The sequence below is a fragment of the Dreissena polymorpha genome, chromosome 15 (assembly GCF_020536995.1).
Source record: "Dreissena polymorpha isolate Duluth1 chromosome 15, UMN_Dpol_1.0, whole genome shotgun sequence".
NCBI lineage: Eukaryota > Metazoa > Mollusca > Bivalvia > Myida > Dreissenidae > Dreissena > Dreissena polymorpha.
Genome location: NC_068369.1, coordinates 32545651 through 32552401, shown reverse-complemented (window position 1 = coordinate 32552401; position 6751 = coordinate 32545651).

Genomic DNA, 6751 nt, shown 5'->3' with positions numbered 1-6751 from the left:
AGTGACTTTAATACATATTAGCTGGTGTTAATAATAAACATGTCCCACCTGTTTCCGGGTATGTCTTATTCATATAACATTAAAATCGACGATATTATGTCAAAAAGTGGAGCAAATCGTTGAAAATGTTTGATATGTTCCACCGTTTGTTTTATCTTGTTCCCAAACTGATACAGTCATGAAGTTATTATTGAGTCCATATTGAAATTTACACACAACCGTGGAAAAGCACATTATAAAACGGAATGATATTGGTTTCAGAAGATTATTGATGTTAAATCAACTATTGTACACATTAAATATTAATGGGCCTTACATAAAAATAACTATCTGTGTTCATTCGTTAAGTAAAAATTATATTATAACAACATCAATACATTATTTGTTCAAAATTACTTGCTAGTTGTTTTATAATTGGCATCTTGTTAACAATTGGAATCGTAGCTGTCGTCATCGTGTGCCTAGGGGAAAGATAAGTCAAGTTTCACGTTTGTTAGTATGTTTATTAATGTAATTGTTTGAAATCTGGTATGCATGCGCTATATGATAGTGTGGCATGTATGCAAGTTTAATGTTTTATCAATGTGTCATTTGTGCGACATGAGAACAAGGATATAAGAACTATTTACTTAAAAACATGTTAACTGGGATAAACATATATTATTATGACACACGTGTTGTTCCATAGTATAATTATCAAACGTTGCTTTACGTTATGCATACTAAATGAACATGATGCAAACGATTGTCCCTTCTGTTCACAAAATTTGTATGTATAGTGTTATGGCACGTGACCACTAAACACGTCAGCATATAAAATACCCCTTATATGTGTTGCTGTCTAAGTTGCTGTTTTGTCATATATTTATGTTTGATATATATTTATTTAAAAAAAAATCCTACACGAAAATTAGACAAAAGCTGCCAAACATGCGAGGAAATGCTTGAACATGTTTACGACATCATTGATGACAAGAAAGAAAACGCTGTAAGTTACAGTGTACTGAATAGAGACGCAGGTGCCCATAACAGCCATGTTCACGATTATATTACCCCAAACCATGCACATTATGAACATGCAATTGCCGGAGGATGCAGTTCAGATTCATAGGACGTCGAAATAGCAAGCTTTAAAGAGCAGTGTTGATATCTATTACGTGAACACCAAAAGGTTTACATAACACGAGACAAATGATACTGCCATAAAATCCATGCAGACAATATGCATGTGTTGCATTGTTGTTTTTGTCTTATGAAAAATTGAGCAAGTATTTTGATGGAAAGGTTTCCTTCTAGAGACGGATTCACAAAGTCAGTCTGTGTATATGACATGTTTTTCGAAAAAGTGTATAATATTGTCCGAAATGTCATATAGATAATCAGTATATATTACATTTCTTATGAGAGAAATCATGCGACATTTACAACAATGTTGCTTTGAAAATTTACCGTTTTTTATACAAATAACATGTTGTCATTGGATTTAGCGTATGCTAAAAGTGAAGTGCTGGTAAGGTTTAAGGTTTATTCCCACTTTGTATAAGTTGATGGCGAACAATTATGTCATTTTTTGTTTCTATAAGAAGAGTCCTGTCATTTTTATTCAAACAATTTCAGCATATTAAGTTCAAATTACAGAAAGTTATGACACTTTTTATAAATGTTTGGTTAATTTGGCAATATATTGTATCCTCCGATTACCGTGTATCACGCGGTTAAGAAAAGAAGTAAAATAATTTTTGAATTAATGCAAAATATGCCGCAATAAACGATTTGCCTTTCAAGATTTATTTCGTTTCCTGTTTAATCACGCAAAGCCGATAGTTCTAAACACACCCGCAAATTACATCCAATACGTTCGTTGTTTTCGTGGTATAGAGACGTCATATCCGAAAAGCGAAAGTACTCAATTGCAGTAAGCATTAGGCCAACACATCTTGGCAAATTCGATCCTATGAACATATTTATTCAAATTTAAACAGTAATTTAACTTTTTTATAACTTTTATTTACAATTCAACAAGTTTCTGTTTCATCGGTCAATTTGCTTTTGAGCAACATTGACACGTGAAAGTGCTCAAAATGGAAAAAAAACGTTCGCTATTGGTTCAAATAAAATTTCGTCATATATGTTACTGATAAAATTAACATCCACTCGGTACGAGTAATACCCAATGAACATGTGTATATCGTCATGTCACCTATTTTTGTGATGTGCGCGCACATATTGTACCAAGCAACATTTTATGAGAATCGGGAAAAGGTAAAAGAAAATCTGTAAAATAAAATCAAATACATGAACGTGTTGTGTTTACACTAGCGCAGTCGTCTGCCTCACTTTGCAATTTATGTGAAAATTTAATAAAGAGGACAACAAAAAATTGAATGGAATAGGGATATAGTTGGATTAATTCACTTGAAGTAAGATTTTGAAATGCAATGCAGTTTAATTCTCATTGTAGTCGTATTTATTTTGAAGCGTTGTAATGGTATAACGCAATTGTACGATAGATGACTCCATGTTATGATTTTATGGTTGGAGTTAATTTTATCAGCGCATGTCTAATCACAATAATGACAAACATGTTTTCATCTTACGGATGGTTAAACTAATATTAATAAATTTTCATCGTATAAATACATTTTGAATTTATATATTATCATACTTGCAAGATATAGTGTCGGACGGAATCCATATTAATATTGTTTGACATTATCTTTCGATAAATCACATCTTATTATGACATGCTTAAACATGACCTCAGCATCATTTATGGTTTTGCTGAGTCTTCATGCGACTAACTTACGAAATATATGTATATTATGTACATATGCAGTACCAGTATGTATTTTATGCTTTTCGATGGTTTATAGAAAAAAATCAGTGAATTAAAATTGATATTTCACTGTTTCAAACAGTGAAAAATAACAGTGAAAATTATCGTTAATTTTCATTGTTTTACCGGAACTATTTTAAGATGTCTTTGTTTTTCCCATTGTGACCCCCGATTTTTCCAAGGGTGTTACTTTGCATTGAATTTTTAACAAAAACAAACGGATGAGCTTCATTTAAAATACATGTAATAACACTTCGGGGCGTTCAACAGGGAATTAAAGTGTCAGGAATGGTAAAAATACAAAAATAATAATTTGTAAGCATAAAATAAAAATAAAATGTATTGGATTTGGTGGAATATCGAATTTAATTCACTAATGGTTGTAAAAAATATATATATATATATATATATATATATATATATATATATATATATATATATTCAATCGTGTCTGCGCCAATCGTGAAAATATCATTTTATATGATCACTCGTGAATATTCCACCAAATCAAACAAATATCATCTGTGCATTTGGTAAGCCTTCTAATGATGATTCATTTTGTGAGACGCCGTCATAAGCGGGAATTGTTGTTACTTACGAACACGATTTCGTTGTGTGTCTCAAGCCATATATACGAACCAACACGATTGAGCATCAACAGATGACACCATAAATAAGGACCATGCATATGAGGCATTAACGAGTCTAAAATCTTTCACACATTTACCATGGTGTAAAGTGTAAGGTTGGTTCATCGGATCACATCGGCGATGAATTCTAACGCAAACGCAACGGAAAATCAATATGACGGGACGTTAGGAAATATATGGTAAATAGAACACCCACGCATTCGGTAAATAAATATTACGGTTTTCTTTTAAACACTATATTGCCCCTGTTGATCATATGCTTGGACTTTTTTCTCCGTTCAATATTAGTTTTGTATGAGAAAAATCTTATAACAAAAGTAAAAGTCGTCTTTAGTGTTTTTTTAATACGATGCTTAGAAAATAAATACTGACTTGTTTTATAAGAAGTCACAAAAACCTCCGATAAATTAATAAAATAAGTGTATCCATTTTAGAGTTGGATGTAAGTCTCTTTATATTATGGTAAGACAAATGTAAGAGGAAAACCCGTAAATATTTAGTTGTCTGTAACTGGAACTGTGATTTATTACAATAGAACGTGTTACAAAATAGTTTCACATCGTAAGTAATTTAGATAAGTGGACTAATTCAGGAGTAATTGGTCTGAAAATCGTTGCTTTAAATATATCTAGCAATTGACGAATCAGCATTTGAAAACCACGCCCACGCCTTTCTTGAAATATCATGTTGAAAACATAAAGAAAATGGGCTGTAACTCCGTCAACATTTCGAATGTAAGTTAGCAAACGGAAATGTTAAAAGACCGATGGATAGGAAAGACCGAACGACCAATTACAATATTATAATAATATATATGCACACACACCGCATACAAAAATACTTCAGCAATGTCCCATCCTACGCAATCAGCATTTTGAATACTTCCAATATGTGATTTAAATCATTGTGCACAACTCATCCTTTCTATATCTCACAGGTATTGGACTGTGATATTTTGAAACCCGACAAGGATGTTAAGATCTTATCTTGATAAGATTTTAAATATAACGTGCCTGCGTACAAAACCAACCCTGTTTTCAGGAAACACCATGCGTCTTTTATCATGATAAACAAAGACTTTACAGTGATTTTAACACGTAGTTATGTTTGTAGAAAAACATGTGACATTTTTTTTACATGCCGTCATCAGTACAGATGTAAAATTAAACATGTTTATACAAACATACACGAGCACGTTTTGTGTTTCAAGCTGTACATACGCAGACAATGCAATTGAATATTTTTGTGATAATAAAAACAATACAGACTATACAAAATAATCCAAAATATGTTAGATGAAATCTCACACATATTTATGATACATTTACATTCAAAGGTTTGATAATGAGATCACACACCCACTAACTTTAAAACGACGTTAGGAAATAAGTAGTACATGGAACAAAACAGAATTTGGGTAATTATTACAGGGTCCCCATTTAAATACGTGTAATCATACCTTTCAGATAGACAGCAACTTGTTGATGTTTCAGGCACTCATTCTGGTACAGCCCCAATATCATGTGGAGTTCCACAAGGGTCAATTCTAGGTCCCCTGTTCTTACTAATCTATGGTAATGATATGTCTGCTGTGGTTAAAAATAAGCTCCTCCTATATGCAGATGACTCATTATTCTCGTGGCTGGTAAGTGTAAAACTGATATTGAAAGGTTATTGAAAGAGGATTTGCATCAGTAATTCAGTGGTTGGTTGACAATAAGTTTTCTCTGCATTCAGCTAAGACGGAGTCTATTATTTTTGATTCTAGGCATAGAATCAGGTCAAACCCTTTTCTCGATATTTCTTGTTATGGTACCATTATTGAATCTACATCTTCAGTCAAATACCTAGGGGCTAAATTGGATCAAACTTTGTCCTTTGAAACCATGGCTCGTTCAGTCATTCAGAAGGCCAACTCCAGGTTAAAATATCTATATAGAAAAAAATAATATCTCAACCAGCAAATCAAGAAACTTCTTGTCATGTCTTTGATCCAATGTCATTTTGATTATGCTTGCTGTATATGCTACCATAGTCGCACCAAAGTGTTACAAAATAAGCTCCAAACCAACCAGAATAAGTTATTGCGGTTTGTCTTAGGTCTCGATGCAAGGGCACATTTTGGACCATAACACTTTCGATTGCTCAACTGGCTACCGGTCAATACACGTGTAGACCAGATTGTTCTTGGCCATGTGTTTAAGATTAAAAATGGTTTGGCCCCTATACACGGGAGAACATTTTATTCCGAAGGCCTCTATTCTTTCATACAGGACCAGGTCAACTCAAAAAGGTGCATTTGCCGGCCCCAAAGTCAAAGGTTTCGGGTCAAAGTCCTTTTGTTTCACGGGGTGCTCATTATGAAACAATTTAACCTCCAGTATAACACAGATCGATATATTGTCTGTTTTTAAGTCGTCTTTAAAAACTACTTTATTAGAAAATCTGTAACTGTGTATGTTTATTGTTTTTTTTTAATTATTATTAAGGAATCATTTTTAGTCATCACTTTTTATCAACATTGATCTTATCTTCCATAAATGTTATGCTTTCTCCATTTTTTATAAGTGCCACTCTATGTCCTGCCACCATTACAAAGGACCACAATGGAAATATGGGTTTACTCATTTTTGTGTTATCCTTGGTGTTGGTGTGTATGTCATGGTATATTTATCTTCATGTATGTGATATGTGTATATTGTGTACATGTTGTTAATGCCCATGTATGCATTCCTTGCCGAAATAAATATATCTATCTAAACACACAAAAGCCCCAGTTTACCGTAAAAACGGACTTTTTGCTGTTATCGATATTTTTCTCTGCAAAATACGTTCATAAGTTACTATTATCTATATTTTACAAATAATGCACGTCATTTTTATTTTATGGTGTATTATGTAACATCATCATTTTTTTTTTGCAAATGTAAAATATTTACGTAGCAGTTATATTCACCAGATACGTGCATAGTTCGACAAGTTTGATAACATAAGCATATAAAGGTCCATATCGCATAAAACTTTGGTTTAAAAACGACGTAAGAAAAAAATATTTTTTCCACGTGAACAAGCAGTTTTTTCTTTACTTAACAAGTCATATTTACACTTAATGATGATTTTTAAAAGAAATATGACAAATATCGAAATATTACGCTGCTGCAACTTTTTTATCGGTAATTATAGAAGAGCAGCGTGAATGCGTTTTATGTATTTAATTCAATGATGGAATAATTCTATTTGAAGAACTGAGGGGATGACCTCTTTA